Genomic DNA, 17,555 nt, shown 5'->3' on the forward strand with positions numbered 1-17,555 from the left:
TTTTTTTCAGTTTAAATTTCTCACTCTTCCATGGCCTGAAGTTGGATGTGTTGCAAAAAGAAGATTCAGAGTGTGATCCCATGCAAAACAGTTTCTCCGGGATGGTAAAATTCCTCTAGGAGCCATTCAGACAGAGCATGACAAAACTCTGGTTTGCCCTTCTTCAAGCAAGGAGTTATTGATAAAAAAAGCTGAAGTAACTATAGATTTGCATGGAACAAGTACTTTTGACACTAGAATGGGTCAAATTCTCCAAAATAAGGGGCATGCAGGAGCTTTATTTTAGTTGCAGAAAGTGGTACCCTTTATTTTATACACATCTGAAATCCGATATGAGGGCGAGGAGGATTTTCTGTTAAATGAAAACAGCCTTTGGGGAGAAGAGCTTGTTTGGTTTACATTTTTTAGCCATGACCTTACTTGTGAGACTTTGTGGTTTCAGCAACTACACTATTGCTAATCTGTGCTGGAAATTTTAAAATCTTTAGTTTGAAAGGGTTATTCCCACATTAATTTTATTATTTTCCAAACCCCTAAAGATAAAGAGATAATGAAGATCTTAGTTCACACACTGGGGGAAATTTTCTAAAACAGTAATTTCAAGATAGAAAATGAGTGTGTATGACAGATTTGTAACAATTTTAGTATTAGGAAGCAATTATGGTATGTCTTCAATATTACCAAAATACTCAGGGAAAGCCATAGTACTAGGAATAGTAGGAAAGACATACAAAAAAACACCACAATTATTTACTGTATCATGAATTAGGATTCTATAGTAGCTAAATACTGCATCAAACAGAGCAAACAAAGCCTGCTCTTTGCCCCCTGCAGATTTTGGAAACGAATGCTTAATTTGGAAAAGGGATTACCAAGCAGAACTATTCTTATTCATGAAAGAAAAAAGCATGTTTCTTTTTTTAAATAAATGTGTTTACATAAGTGAGAGTCATCTGATATGCATCAGGTCAAAATAGGAAAAACAGAGAGGGGAAGGGGTAAAAGCAGTTTCTTTTACATCTTCACATGCTATATGTATCAAAGAAGGAAAAAGAAAACAGGAGAACTCTCTGAAAACACTGAGACCCCTTTGAGGTCAAGAACCAGTACAATTACACCAGTCACCCTTACATCCATGTTCAACACTTTGCCTGTGGTGCCCCCCTACAATATGTCAAGTGTTACACCCTGGAAGGCAGAGCAGGTTTTCAGCTATGAGATCTGTAAGCACCGTTTCCCTCAGGGATTCTTCCAGATTCTCTGCCCTTAAGCTTCACTTCCATTTCCCAAGCTGCTCCTCTCAGAAATAGTTACCCAGCAATGTCCTCTCCTAAACGTTCCTCAGGCTTCACCTACTGCTTATGTTAATGCAAAGCCCTGCACTTCTGTCTTCTAGCAGGGCTTGACATCCCAGATCTCTTCTCTGATGGCCTGCTTGGGCCTGAGCATCTCACTGGAAAGGGGTAACTGAAGTGTACGGCTTTAATACAAAATACAAACAAGCATCCTCCGCCCTTCTCTATTTTCACACATGAGGAGGTGCAAATACGAGCAGGAGGAAGTCTGATTTAATGAAGAAAAAAGCTAGGATAAGCTTGCAACCATGTGCTGCTTTGTTCCATGAAGGAGGTGTGTAGCTATGCCAGATGCATGCTCAGGGTACGTTTCAGAGGAGTCTCCTTTTCTGTCCAATTGGGCATATTTCTAATCTCTAGGGATAACTACCTATATGTGCTGCCCTATTTGACTTATCTTATTAATGACCCATTCCCTCCCCAAAACAACTGACTAAGAGCAGAAAGGGACTGAGATGTATCAAGTGCTGTTTGCTTCGCAGATACACTCCTGTCCCCCGCAGGCAGAATCCTTATTTTGAGGCAAGTTTGAACAATGCAAGGCAAAAGAAAATTTATAGCGTACATGTCAGGATTAATATATACATAAATCAAGATTAAAGCTAAAGATTTTAAACGGTCACAGATCTCAGCACAGCACCGTCCTCAAAGCAAAGTTACTTCTGATCTGCTTTCCCTTAAACCCAGAACCTGTTAGTACTAAACCAAAGGGAAAGCACTGAGCTCCATTACAAAATACACCTTCCGCACTTCAGGACATGGAGGCAGCGAACATTGATGCTGCTGGGGCAGCTCATGTCCCACTTGATGCTTTGCAAGGTGCTCTGGTGCAAAAGGGAAACACGAGTCCAGCCGAGCAGAGCTGTGCTTACCGCAGAGAGGCAGCAGGTCGTGAAATCCCGCTTGGGAAATTGCCATTTTTTTGCTCTTTCATACTTGTTTTGCACTGTATGCTCTGCCTGAAAGGGTAGGCCAGAAGAATTTTTAGCCATGAAGTTACTACGGGGAAATTTTTGCTAAAAAAACTCCTACAGCTTGTGCACTGAAAACTGTAGCAGGAAACGTAACATAAAAGCAGCACAGTCAGTAAGTAATCTAGTCAATGTAAAACCAAAAGGGAAGAAATGCAGCTTTAAGTGCTACACCTGCTGAAGTTCCCACAGCAGCTTTCATGGGTTTATGCTCATATTTTCCTTTAAAATGCTCTTTTTTTTCCTTCCTCTACAAAAGAAGCCACACCGTCATTAAAGGAAACTAAGCAGACAGTACTTTCTCTATAGTCAGGCTCAGACTAAAATCAAACTGGAAAAAAAATTGCATTGATAGTTTGGTTCTAATTTCTCCCAGTTAGCTTATAACTAAAAAACAGTAAATCAACATTACATTGTTCCCTGAGCAGGTTAGAGTCTTTACTGGGGCATTTGCCAATCTCTTCGACAAATGGCTTTACCTACAACCTGATTTGTGTGATTTGTTCGGGTATCGGAATTAAACATGCCTAAGCACTTTGATTTTTAATACCATCATGCTAGCTGCTACCATTGTGAGCTGCCTCTTATTGACATTTCTAATTTTGTAGCCTTTTATTTCTGTGCATTGTTCTGCAAGGCAAACAAACCCTCTCAACAATCTGATATGTAGTATTCAACCCTTGTGATGTGCTTTGCACTTAACAGAGGACTACTCCATCACCATTAAACAGTGGACAAAAATTATACACTCTGGGTCTAATTCTGATCAGTAGAAAACTTCCCACCGCGATGTTAGGTTCAGGCTCAGAGCAGGAGGGGAACCCCAGCGTGGGGAGGACCTGTCCCCCTGCTCACAGCTGCTCTGAAATGATGGGCGAGAGGAGCCACTGCTCTACTTCATCCACCCATGTCATCCTCCTTCCCTGTATTGTGACCAGACTTACCCACATGTCACTAAGATGGGAGCCACTCCAGTGGCTGCTGAGCACAGGGCCAAGAGGAATGAATTGCCTGCTTGCCATCTGTGTGCCAGATGAGGAAACAAATTGTTCCAGCTTACCTGAGGGTGAGTAGATGTTTGGGAATGTAACCTGTTACAACTCAGAGGTACTGCTAGCTCACGAGCTGGGTCTCCTACGATGCCAACATGTACTTTGATTGCCAGACTTCCTCGGGAAGCACAGAAGGGATTTTCACATATGGGAGTATTTGCAAACAGCCGTGTAAACATCCCAGCAGTACAGGCCTCCAATTAAATTTCCATCTGTCAGAACTGCAAAAGTTTCTAATGTATGAGGCAAAAAAAAAAAACACACCACAAACAAACAAAGGTGTGAACCCATTGTAAAAGTAAGTGTTTCTTCTCTTTGTTGTCAAAAGCAAAAGCCCTTCCAGGGCTACAAGACCTACTTCAATGCTTTTAACAACCAAACTTTATTAAAATATTTTAATGTTTAGTATTTTAAAATATTTAACATGTAATATTTTTAAATACTTAATAGGATCAGAGCAAGCAGCTCTAAATGAAAACCAGGGACTGATGTATTCCCCTCTGGTGTATGTAAGGCATGAGGTATAGGCAGTCAGAATTCCCCCCACGTTTCCTGCAGAACAGACACGGCCTCCTGCAACAGCCTGGCTATCTGGGGGAAGCTATCACCTTTTCAGCAACATGCCTGATGAAGACAAACCCTTGCCCTGTTAGAAACTGAGCCCAGTTAGGACAGTGAGAAGGCTGCTGCATCCTTAGCGCAGATTCATCTTAGTCTTGACTGGTATCTGATAAACTACAGATAAACGAAGGTACATGTTGACATTCCAGTCACTTTCACTCTATTTGTCCAGGTCAAACACAGGGAAGCAAATCTTCATAAAGCCAAACCTTAAAAAATACCTCTTTAGTCTTGCAAGTGGTATCCCAGTGCTGCAAACAAACAGCATGCCTCCCTGCAGAACTCCTGAATTTTGGTGGCACACCAAAGTACATTTAATTTTGATTTTGTTCAGTACTGGGGACCAGATGCTCCACTGTAGTTCAGAACGCTCTCTCTCCATTTTATGACTTTCACTGCTTTCTCTAAACTCATCTTGTACCCCATGATCACTGCCGGCCTACTCCCCCAGTTTTTGACTTTATTCTCAGTGGTAAGAAAGAAAAACAAAAAACACTTGTAACACAATTAGCCTGCTCAATCTGCCTATATGCTCACTCCTTGATGTCATTTTCTATATGCCTATGACTCAGTAATTTAACCCCACTCTATTTTCAGCAGATCTGGCCTCTCCTTCCTCCTTTCCCTTTATGTGCAAGGCACACCCTGACAGCCAGTTCTTATCCTCTACCTCAAAGTGTTGTTGTCTGACCTCATAATTTTACAAGACAAGTTATGGAGATAAGAAGTTTGTTGACAAACTTCAATCTAATGTAGATAAAGCCAAAAAGGGAGTTAATGTATAACACAAAAAGGAAATGAATGAAGATGCAAGCTCGTAGTAAAACCCCCTAAGAATGTGCCATGTCAGGGTGTCAGCAAACTGCAGCGCAGGCCCTGGGCAAGACTGATTGATAAAGAGCTATAAAAAACTCCTGTAAAGTAAGAGCTGCGATTTGACTGTTTACTTTTATCCACCCAGGCTTAACTTTTAATCTAAAACAATCCCCTAGTTTTCCCCTACATGCTTCTCAGAGCTAGCAAGCACTTCCCCGAACGACCCGATGTGAACACTCCAGCTCAGTGGCCATACAACAGGAGAAGTCACAAGCACATTTGCACCCAGGCTCCAAGCTGGCAGCTTCAGCAAACCTAAATAGAAGCTGTACATTAATGGACTTCTGCTTTTGACAACAGAGAGAAGAAACCCTCACAAAGAAGTAGCTCAAAATGGTGGTTTTAGGCTCAAAAATGATGACAGGGCTATTGTGAAAGGAATAATGAAGCTCAGATGTCTGTCACAAAGTGTTACCAAAAAAAGCAAAAAGTACTATATTTGCATCCTCAGAAAAGCTTGTAGTTCCTCTTTCTTGTCTGTCTCCTCACTCCAAGTTATACCATCTGCCTACTGAAAAACAGGGGATGAGACACGGAGACTTCAAGTCTTCAGGTTCGATCCACAGCCAAATCTCAGCAGCTCTTTGTCTAAGACATTTCCTCCTTCAGCCAGCCAGCCAAAAATCCTACCCATGCTCTCACCATGTCGACTACTGCATCACCCTTTTCTCAGGAGTTATTGAGCACAGTCCTTCGCTGCTCCAATCCACCTAAAAAGTGACCATGAAGATCAGCTCTCTCATCCTTTCTCCTCTGCTTCCTTCCACTGTTGGCCCCCATCTATACCACGTAAAATCGAAGCTCTTTTTCTTCCCTTCTAAAGGGGAAATCTACCTGCCCACCTGTACAGACAGCTTAGCTCCCAGAGCTCTGGTCATCCTTCTTCAAGCATATACAGTCCCTTGTGTCCCAGCACGCAGACAAGTGCTGACCAAAGCGCCCTCCCTACCTCCTCCCACCTCCTTCTCCCTTCCCCTCCGACCGCTCGGACCTTGCTGTAACCCCTGCTTCACACCTAGCGCACGCTGTGCTGGGAAGGGAGGCGAGGAGGGGCAGGAAGGACGTCGTGGGCACCGTGTTTACACAGCTCTGGTCACAGGAGAGGTCTCCATCCAGAAGCACACTTCCCAGACTCTACGATAATAAACACACAGCAAGAGCGTGGCCGGCAGAGCCGGGCTGCCCTCCCAGCCCTGCTCCCACCCCCGGCCAGGAGCAGCCGCAGGCAGTCACGATCGGAGCCGTGGAGCAGGCCCCACATTTTGAGGCTCCTCACCCGCTGGCCAGGCCCCCTCCTGCCCGATGGGATGTCAGGAGCTCAGTGTTTATGGTGAACAAGCAAAAGCATGCTGGGGGCCCACGCCTGCATCCCCGCAACGTGATTCACAGAAACCCAGTGAGCACTTTCCTGTCCAGCCGACTGCCTTCCCTCCCTGCCTTACATGCTTTTGGCTGACACGCTGCCAGCAGGTTCAAAGGGCCAGCGATCCTGCAGCAGGGGCTGCTGGAAGGCGGCCAGCAGAGCAGGCTTCAGCAGCATCACCGAAAAGGAGGAGCGGTGCTGCTGCTGCTGCTGCACGTCCCAGAGGGAGCAGGGACGGAGGTCAGGGCTCTGGCAGGTCCTTGGGGGTCGTCACTCATCAGCTCGGGGGGGTTTAGTAATAGAAACGTCAAATATTTGTAGTAATAGAAACGGGAGGTGGCTTAAACCAGGCTGAACCATCACGGCAATGCCTGCAATCACAATCAGAGGACACCTCCAGCACACACACATTTGCTCCTCCACCCTTCTGCTTTCTCTGCATCTTCTGCCAGATGCGGAGCACTGGTTGCTGGAAAGCCAGGCAGCCTCTTCATCTGTGTGCAAGAATAAAAGCACACAGAGTCGTGAGAAGCCACTTGCACAATGAAGACATTGTGTTCCTGACTTCTTCACAGATAGTAATCTGTGCTGCTCATGGAGGATCTGGGGGTGGGGGACATCAAAACCATCAGTATGGGAAGCATTTTGGTTGACATTCAAGTACAGCTTCACTCTATTAGACACTTTACCACCAGAAGTGACTACATCAGTCAGGAATTGAATACACCCTGACCTACATTTTCAGAAGCCAATAAAGAAGATGGGTGTCACAATCCACTTTCACACATATGTACTGATTATTTCAGGATGAATCAACACACACAGACAGAAGGTTGAGAGCTAGATTTTGGGTAAAGATGCAAAGCCATCTGAGTAGGGAGTGGGAGCAGTAGGAGTTTTTCCCAGTATGCCTGGGGAATTTGTATCTCGTACCACCGTCTGAGAATCAGCAGGAATATTGCAAGCAGACTGGTCTGACAGTTAATTTCCTGGTCCTGCTGCTATGTTTGTTATTAGCTTTCATTAGTTATGAGTCAACTGATACTTGGACAACGATTCATCCCATGCTCATTAGCAGTAAAATATCCTTTTTCCTTGATGATATTTCTAAAGTAAACTTGAAATAAGAGCATAAGGGGAGTCTTACAGGAATCTTGTGTAATGCCACTTTCTTTGGGAAGTTATCTGGCAGGCTGGGGCTTTGTGCTAGGTACCATCAAAAAGCTGCTGTTGTCTTACAAGGTTTTACATTAGCAAGGGACAGAAAAAGCCCTATTTCTCAAAGTGTGAAGACATAAATGTATCAAAAGGTTTCTCAAAGAAGTGTTAAGTCAGAGTTCATACTGACAAGGAACTCTAATTCCTTGGTTGAGAGGATGAGTAAGATTATAGTGCTGATCTATTTCCTTTGATGATTTTTGGTATCCCTTTTTAAGGTTTGAATGCAAGAGGAATGTTTCTAATGCAACCGAGTTGGCAGGGAACAGATCTCTAGCCTCTATGTGAGGAAACGTTTCTGTGACCACTCAAAGATGGCTCAATACTGCAGTCTACTTTCAGTTTTCACTGTTGTGTGTGTGCATGCCCTAAGGACAAGCTTATGCAACTGACCAGCACATGATTGCAATCGTCTGTCACCAGCTCCTTTCCCAGTGTCGCTGCATATCCAGCAGCTCACCTCAAGACGTCCTCCACTTCTTCCACAGATCGTGTCCCACAGCCCTGCCTCCTTTCCTTCCGCACCGTGCCCAGCTCCCCACCCTGTTCATCATTTCCCTTGTTTCCACAGCCCCCTGCCTCAGCTTGTTTTCTAATCAAAACGTAATCCATCAGGAGTTTGTTTCCATCCTCTCTAAGGAAAACAGTGGCATGTAAAGCTACTAAATCGTCCTTCACAGGAACCAGAGTTGCGTTGTTGTTGTTACTTTGTGGATTTATTTTGTTTGCTGTCTTAAAGAAAACAAAAGGCAATGATGCCAGGACTCAGTCTTCCTTTGGCCTCACATTCCAAGCTTCTTTAAACGTTGTGGAGCATCATTAGGAACCTCAGCTCTGACTCCGACCATGCTTTTTGCAGAAAGCGGTGTCCCAGGCTGCTCAGCTCCAAGATCTTTTGCGTGGGCTGCCCCACACTTCATCCCATTTCCAATAACAGGTTTTAGGCTCTATTTCTCTGTGCTCCAGCTCCACTCAGCACGTTCCTGGGAATTTCTTTGTTCATTCTCACCCTTGTTTGTGCATTATGCTGTTAGAGATTATGTTAGCCTTCAGAAAAAAGAAAAAAAAAAGAAAAAAAAAACAGTTCGACAAAAGAGCTGTGTAGACCAAACTCCTATAAGCTTTCATGACTGCTTCAGTAAAGAACTAAAGATTAGTATTAATTCTAAATCATATGTGATCTTTTCTATGCCATCTACAGTCACCTACAGTCACGACTCCTGTCAAGTTACAAGACGTATTCAGAAAAGATTAAGCAAGCAGGAATGAAATTACTTTGGATGTGGCAAAATAATTCTTGGGTATAAAAAAACCACAGCAATTAGGGTAAGAACTGAGAGTTTATGTAAAGCAAACAAGAGGGATGATTCAGCTGTAAAACGCAGAATGATCAACTGCTTTCAGGAATGGCTGGATCCAGACTTTTACTCTCACCATTGAAAAAAACACAGAAGCAACATTTACAGGATCGACTTCTAGATAATCCAAAGGAAGTCTCAAGCAAAATGGGAGCCCAGTGGTAAGATGTCATTATTTTTAACATCTGGTTTATGTAAATTCAATGTACAAATTGTGCACAGCACCCTCAAAACAGAGGCTATGCCCTGATAACATCAAGTCATTCTTCCAGAGAGATTACAGAATTAAAATGTCCAACAAACCACAATATGCACTGTAAGTAGCCCAGCTAGGAAAAGCTTTTCATTAGCAGGGTTACTAGAGGAAGCATACATAATAATATACAGAAGATATATGTCCTGCATGCTTTCCTGCTTGCTATACAATATCAGTAAGATAAGCCTGAGTAAGGAAATGTAAAGAAAGAAAGGAAAATATGCTGTGCTTTGATGTCAGCTGAGATAGTAGAACACGTCCTCTAGAGATAGTGTCATACATACATATCAAATTCTCACATAGCAGACAGGTGATTTTTTTTCAGAACAAAACTAAACTCTTATTTGCTGAATAGTTGCGTCTTTGGATCATTAGAAGAACTAGGAAATCTCTATTATTTTTGCTGGGTCTAAAAGTCTCGACTTTAAAAAGTAACTAACCACATGATTCGTTTCCATTTTTCAAAAGCAAATGCTTTTATTATTGTTTACAAATTAAGCTAATAATTTTGTAAAATATCTAAAAATTCTAAAAATTCTGTAAAATATCTAGAAGTTAGAAATAACAGGAAACAGATAGTGTTACCTTCCTTCTAAAAACGGAAAGAGGAGAGTCGATTTGGTTCAATTCCAAATGACTATTTTGCCAAAGTGAGACAATCAAAGTCACAGAAAGCTCTGCTTTTGCTGTGATGCTTACAGCTGTTTCTGGACAGCTCTGCACATCTGCGTACCCCTTCCTGTGTGGCCCTGGAGGAGGGAAACCAAGGCTGTGCCCCTGCAGACACCAGACGGAGCACGGGCTCTGTTCCAGGCTTGAGCCTGCCCCCCTTACAAGCTCCGCTGCTGCACCAGCCCAGCTGTTATCAAGCTGTCTCCCGCAGAGCCACCCTGAGTTACTCATGTACGGCGTGGTGGGCTCTGGGAGGATGCAGGAGCTCGATATTAGAAACAGCAGATGCTAAGTGGAAGAACAGGAGTCCGAGGACAGAGGAGTAAGAGTATGTGGTACTGGTAGGTAGAGGCAATGCAGATATGTTACAGGGTGGGACAAGATGAAATGAAGAGAGGGGAAAGGAAAACAACACACCAAAAGACATTTTTAGCAAGTAGTTTTGAAATGAAGAGCCAGGGCTTTGCATCCTAATGAAGTCGTAATGTTAAGTTGCTGTTTTCACTTTGGAATGAGTTTTAAATAATCGAAATATATTTCTTGCAGAATACGTGCGTATCATCAAGCTGGTAGGTCCCAGTAGGAAAGTAGCTGCATCGGCCAACTTTAGTCTCTCAGTCCTCACCTCATCTGAGCAGGAAGGGAGCTTCCAGTTGCAGGGAGACAGGCTCTGCCCTTCCACAGCCCTCAGAAAGGGAGGTCAAACTGGATGCTTGGCACATTTTGTGCAAGCTGCAGCAGCTTCACTGCCTAAACAGAAAGCATGTCTGCCACTCGAAGCTTACTTATTGTGATCTTCCTTCTTCTGTCTTCCATGAAGACTGGTTGACTGTCCTACACAAGGCTAGAAAATCACGGGTCTTCATTGTAATTCTGGACTGTCTCATCATTAGCATCACGCACCCCTCTTCGAAGCTGACTCCACCCTTCCCATTCCACCTGTGGCCAGCCTGCAGCTTGTAAAGTAAAGTACGTGTGGGCAATACCAGTCACAGCTCTATGCAGAATACACACAAGTAAGATTTAGCATATGTGTTGTCATTAGGAATGACAATTAGGACAATTAGCCAATTAGATCGGGAATGAACATTTCCAATCAGATGAAGTCCAGCCACCTAACAGCCTCAGTACAGCTTGTAATTTTCTTCAGTTGTGCAAATCTCCAAGAAAATCTTTCAATTACCCTAAATTCCAGAAATATATTCCAAAACTTATAACCTATCCATTCAGTAAAATACATATATATACACACATTCATCAGTGATACTTATCTGGCAGCAGATAAGAAAAAGACACCTGAAAATCTTGGTCGGTGAAGGGCCATGACACACATCACAGGTTCGCAGAATCACACTGTCCTTAGTTTCTGGTTAGAAGAGGTGTGAACTAGCATCGCTTCTGGCTGTTGATGGTTTTTCAATTTCCACTCCCTTAAGAGGAGGTCCAGCGACAGGTAATTAGGTTGACCAAGAACCAGAAAGCTTTTGGAGGCCAGACTAGCATTGCATTGCAGAGTCGCATGGCATTACACAATAGAAGGTGGAGGGAAAAAACACCCAAGAGAAAGAGGAGGAATGAGAACTATTAGGACAACACGTCTATCTTTAACGCAGAGCAATTCACTTTGCTACAAGACGACGGAGTGGGAAGGGGAAGGCACAGATAATTAACTTTAGCCAGTGTTTAGCCTAGCCATTTCCTTAGATTTTGTTCTACCACCTTCATAATCCTGCCTAGGGTCTCACACAGAGTTTTGCATGGACAGGAAACTCCCCCTTTACCACAAGAAAAATTCCGCTCTCTCTGTCCTTGAAGGCTGTTATTCCCCTTTTCTTTTACAAAGTTGAGAAAACCCCAGAAAACGTTTCAGATCCTTGTACTTTTGAGTACGCATTTTTTTCCCCTTCCAGATCCAAATGTTAGTTTCGGCTTGTAGGAAAGGTTGCTAAAGTCTTCATCGGCACTTCTGTTTTTTCGGAGGGGAGGTTTAATTTTCATCTTGACGTGCTGCAATCCAAAACCAATCTTCTGCCTGAAAGGATTAGGGCCCACACAGTTATTCTTTCATTCTTTCTGTTCTTTACGTGAGAGAATTAACATCTGCTGGGATTACACAACTTGGATCAATGCAATACCTGCAGGCAAGGGTAAATGCTTTCAGAGTATTGCTCAAACAAAATAAGTGCAGCTCATTGTGACATATCTCCGAAAGAGGAAGTCTTTCAGGAGCTGGTAAAACAGTGTCTTAACTAGCTGTCCCTGCCTCTGGCTGACATCAAAATGCTGAAGAGGAACTACATTAATAATAATAATAATAATAATAATAATAAAGCCACAGTTTTCATTCTCAGATATGCTGCAGGGCTTTTTCTCTCTCTCCGGGTACATGGATGCACTGAGCCATGTAGGAGTGGGAGAAGGGGAGAATGGAGAACTAGGTGGACCTACGAGGTGCAAAGAGGTTTGTGGTGCCTGGGGGGACAGCTGGGCTGGACGAGGATGAGGCTAGGGCTGGTTTTGCTAGGGTGCAGGATTCACAGGTATTTGTAAGATGAGAGATGGAAGGGAGCAGACAGTGCGGATTGCTACAGGCAAAGAGGGAGGTCAGGGTACACAGTTTGGGACAGACCATATGGATCCATGGGACAGTCACGTGTAAGTAGAAAAAGCCAGATGAACTGAATCTACTTGAGCCAGCTTCCTGACCAACTTACTAAATTTTCAAAGACCTTAAAACTTTAGAGACAAGTAAAAGCAGTTTGCAATTTCTAGGACAATTCTTCATAGCAATTTCACCTCCGCTTAATCTAGAATACATTTAGTCCCAGAAAAGGATTGTTCATTTGATGATTAATGCCTCTGTTCCCAGGATTTATGATAGTTTATAATGCTATCATCCCATCTTGGGTCACGAACTAATCTAAACTATATAAACAAACAGAGAGGCAACTGACATATAAGCAGTGTTTGCGATTACACTGCAAACATTTGTGATGGTTTGTGACGATAAAAAAAAAACACACAAAGTTACATGGTCATGCAATTAAATTGCAATACTCGCTTAAAACTGCTGCCATTCTATAGCAAAACTTCATCACATACAATATTCAGTCGTGAAATATATGCTGTGTAATCCACAGAAGTCCTTCCTTCATCAACTTCTGTAGACTTTGGAACTTGATTTTAGAACAAAGATTATTTAGCCCAGGTTTAAACTACCTTTCTCAGTGAATACCAGGTAGACTGCTACCCTCCTAGTGTTTTTAGCCACTCAAACTACCACTGCCCATCAGATGAGAAGGAAAGTGATGTCATTAAAGATTGCTCTGGTCATGTTCCTGCCTTGTTCCACTCTTCAAGTGGTTTCCAAAGTTGTGCATCCCTAGGCACACTGTTCCTCTTTTATCTCCCCACCCCCTACTCTTTTTTTTTTTTTTTTTAAATCAGCCTTATATTTGTTTTGTAAGCCTCACCTGGTGAGCTTCTTTTTAGGCATCATATCATTACTGAAAATACATCAGACTTCTTGAAGACCAACAGCAAATACATGAAATCATTCAAGGACCCTGTATCTGTTGCACACTGCGCTACTTTAGTTAGCTGAATCAAACAGCTGGCTGGCTGGCTGGCATGCAGTGAGAGCCTAACTAAAAAAAAAAAACACAGCAACATATTTTTACGCACTGCCAGGCTTCTTGTTGATATGAAAGCTAAAGATAAGATTCCTATCATAAAAGACTCCTGATACTATAGCACATCAAACAGACTTATGGAAATAAGTACAAGTTGGTGTTTAATACGTACAGAACGTCTGTCATATGAGCCAACTCCTAAAATTCACTCTGCCTCCTATAATTCACTCCATACTCTTCAGTGCTAATGTTTTCATGTGATGAGCCTGCCCCAGTTTGCCCCAGCACTGACCACCAGTGCTATATCCAGTTCTCCCTTTCATAAGAGTTGCTCTCCCGTTTTGAGAGCAAGGGTCACAGCAGTGGAGTTCAGCTTCCTTTGAATCGGTGTGATAGAGCTGAGCTCACCATTAGGTCTTTTCTATAGAACTGTTTAGTGTGGATCACGAGTTAGCTCTCTGATTGTGTCACATTTGTCTTCACTCTTTTCAAAGAAGAAAGAAAAGAGATGTACAGTTCAAATCAAAGCTGCTGATCTTGAGCCATAAATCCTTGTTTCCTGTGAATTATTCTCCTTCTGATTTGCATACGTCTACCACAAAACCCACAGAACCTCTGTCAGGTCCCCTCTGAGACAGCAGTACCTCCAGGTTTCTAAACTGTCTCCAAGATCCTCAGTTCTGTCCTATGCCCCCCACCTTCCCCTGTGCTTGTTTTGCCCCCAATGTCACTCTTCTTGTCTCGGTTAGCCTTTTATCCAAAGAACAGACAGTAGAGGCTGCAATTAACTTTGAGCTCCACATTTTCAAAGGGGCTGGTAGACTATGTCCATGCAGCGAACTACGGTTGGTTCCTTGTTACCTCTTCATAACATGGGGTTGTAAATATCCCTCTCCTCTGTGCAGCTACAATTTTCATAGAACCTTTGAGTACCTGCTGTCTTACAGCCTCCCCTGCTCTGTCCAGTGCTGCCGAGTTGCATAACCCAGGTTACTGGAAGACCCTGACAGACACTGCAATTGCATAACTGATGTTTCCTTGTGAAATTGGGCTATAAATGACACTATCACCACCATGCAGAAGTTTCAGCTGTCTTGTTCTCTGTCAGCATGTCTTGACTTGGAGGAAAACCCTGAGGTCACTTCTGAGGTCAAGCATACCTGCCCAGCTCTCCCAGCCAGTGCTCCTCTCCCGGTCCTCTGAGGAGATGTGGAGGGGTGTGAAACTACCAGCCACAACACTGGTTTGTTGTTGTCTTCAAATTTCTTACACCATACCTTATACACCACAGTTTTATATGTATAAGGGATATATATATAGACACCATCATGGACAACCTCACACATTGCTGGGCAGTCACTGGAACAGCCACACATCCGTTCTTAATAATCTCATCTTGGAATTCCTGCCAAGCAGAATGAAAATGCAATTCTTCCCCAGAAGCTGCTGGCAAAAGTAGTTAGACTAAACACCAGTTACTTACCTTTGCATGACTTCAGTCCCAAACTTGTTTTGGTTCTTATATTAATCTTTTTTCTCTGCAGCTGTCAGCATTTTTTCTATTAGCAGGCTGAAGCACTGTAAGTCATGACACTGATGTAACGACAATTCTCAGAGAAACATTACACAACACTGGATTTTATACTTTCGTGTGCATTGTAACAAGCAAAACTGGTTTCCAAATCCCTCTCCTTATCACAGCCAGCTGGAAATTTAGTAGGTGCTACATCTACATTAAATAAACAAAGTTTATAATAATAGCACTAGGAAACAATATACCATTATTGCTTCTTTTGTTTAGATGTTAGTGCTTTGTTGATAACACACACCCATCAGTTTTTCAGGTATCTGAAAGGACCAGTGACAGCTAAGTCAAATTCAGACGTTTACATTATGTTTTGGTTAAATTCTGCTAACAAAGACATGAATACAGCTTTCACAAAATACATGTTATAGATCTATCTGCTCTTTGTTCACGACTTCATTGCAACCATCAGGAAAACGTAGGTACCAAGAAAGCTGTTTGGCATAACGGGGTAAAGCACGCAATTGATCTTTTCTGCTAAAATAGTTGGAAGGGTAAGAGTAGATATTTACTTTCCACTGCTATCGACATATTTCTGAATTTAAAACCTCCTACAGTTCTAAGGTTCTCTCTTATTTTTACTTGCTTACTGAGTTGGAAAGATATATGTGGTCACAGAGGAAGAAGAACATGTGAAGTATAAAACCCACCAATTTACTTTGGTTTGCTGCAACTATAATGATTAGCATATAATTAATTCTCAGCAAATACTTAGGTCTCAGAACCAAGTTTGGCAGCAAGAAGCAGGTGCAACTGATAACTCATTCCTGAAGCTAGAAGGTCCTTTACTATGCCTGCAGCCTCCTGGGAGGTACCTTCTTACTCTGTTGAGCTCCTGGCACCTAGAGTCTGACCAGGGTTTCAAAACGATATCAAAAATAACGGTATTTGTAGTGCTGACTGCAAATTATTAGCATCTGTCAGGTTCTAGGAACATGAGCACTCATTTATCCCATTACTCCGTGATCCTGTGAGACCAGCAGTGCCGCAATAACCTGACTAAACAGGCAGAAGAAAGGAAGTAGAGAATCGTCGGGTTATGCTGATCCAGCTGAGCACACATGCCTTTCTACGTACACAGCGCTCTGCTCTTTTCTTACAACAGAGAGAATAGATGCACACATAAGCTTTCAGGAGAAAATCAGCACTTCTTGCCTAGCTGTAACATGTGCAGATGAAAATGAAATCCCTGCTTCAGTTTCTCAAGGCACCAGTCTGAGTCACAAGAAGCGCAAGAGAAAATGGTAGAAATTGTATATAGCATATGGGCTAAATTACACAATTTATTTCTGGAAGAGAAGAAAGCAGAGCAGTAGGCCTTGGGACTTAGATTTGGCAGTGGCAGGAGGGGGATTTTTGGTAACAATGAAAGGATTGGGACTTGCTAGAAAGTAAATACAATAACCGAGCGTGAGTGTGGCACTTCCAGAAGAGGGTTGCTACATACCCTAGCTGCCTGCCAGTGCTTTCGCTCCAGCTGCCTGGCGTGGGCAGCCGGCACGCCGCAGGGCAGGAAGGCCGCCAAGTGGAAAAGCGATTCCCCAGGCCAGCCATAGGGAGCACCGGGTGCTGCTGAAACCAGGGCAAGTCCTGGCTGTGGGAGCAGAGGAGGGATACCGGCTGGAGTCAGCCAGCCCCACAAACCTGGGCATTAAATGCTCTTTGGCTTTCCTCAACGCCCAGCACGGCCTCTAAGCCATCACCCTCACACAAGCCTTCCTGAGTACAGGCTCCACGGGCTTCAGGTTGGGCCTGACCACAGTGAAATGGCGGCTGGCTCCCTCAAACACCACATCCTGTGGGTCTGCATCCACATTGCCCCACTGACTCCCAAGACATGACCACACCAGAGCCCTCAGTCCCTGATACGTCATCTACTTGGCTTCCTGACCAGAGGACCTAGCTCTGACACCCAGGGGAGAGAGACCGCGAACTGGAGCGTTTGAGGTACCCCGACCCACAGACATACTTACATGAGTTACAGGCACTCAGTGAGCACAGAGACAAACCATGACCCCCAGGAACGGGACTGAGGAGGGGAAAGCTTGCTCTTCTGCCACTTTGAGCTTGGCTTCTCCACAGCCCAGGGATGAGCTGGGCTCAAGGAAGGAGGTAGGAAGGTAACAGGAGGCTCTCTGCAGGGAGAAGCACCTGAAACGCAGGCTGGCCTGCACGGAGCTGAGCACGAGAAGGAAGAGGCAAGCATTTGGCTCTCAGGGCAGCGTTTTAGGACAGGTTGTAAGATATAAGCCCCTGTGTGCAGCAGGATTTGTACATACATTGTACTAGTTGTTTTCTCAACTGCCGTGTTTTCCAGGCACAAGGGAGTGATCATCTGACTGCCTGAGTGAAAAAACACTGCAAACCTGGCAAACCAGCTGGCAGTGCTGAGCCAGTTTTGTGAGGGGAGCCATCAGCAGCTGGAAATCGTTTGGAAAAAGAGAACAGTGGTACAGAAGGCACTTAAGATGATATAAGGGGGGAAGGCAGCTGGTCAGCATTTGCTGTCTCCATAAGCTCAGCTGATAAGGCCACCTCTGAACTTGCAGGTTGTATAAGCTCAAACATCAGCAGAGCATGCTCGGTGCTTAATTGT

General features: G+C 43.6%; 1 long non-coding RNA gene across 6 annotated transcripts in view; it reads right to left on the bottom strand.

Annotated features, from left to right (window-relative positions):
• LOC310902857 overlaps positions 1 to 17,340 on the bottom strand; it is a 78,799-nt gene extending 61,459 nt beyond the window's left edge. The window contains exons 1-4 of one of the 6 annotated variants that reach the window (XR_014587040.1): positions 16,933 to 17,325; positions 13,216 to 13,385; positions 10,160 to 11,877; positions 7,367 to 8,503 (exon numbers count right to left, since the gene is read on the bottom strand). This is a non-coding gene — a long non-coding RNA (uncharacterized lncRNA). Of the gene's footprint in view, positions 1 to 7,366; positions 8,504 to 9,531; positions 11,878 to 13,215; positions 13,386 to 14,534; positions 14,780 to 16,932 lie in introns of those variants that run through there. The other 5 variants (XR_014587041.1, XR_014587044.1, XR_014587042.1 and 2 more) reach the window with 5 other exon arrangements.
• Between the last annotated feature and the right edge of the window lie 215 nt (positions 17,341 to 17,555).

Source organism: Anser anser, assembly GCF_964211835.1.
Source record: "Anser anser genome assembly, chromosome: 7".
Classification (NCBI taxonomy): domain Eukaryota; kingdom Metazoa; phylum Chordata; class Aves; order Anseriformes; family Anatidae; genus Anser; species Anser anser.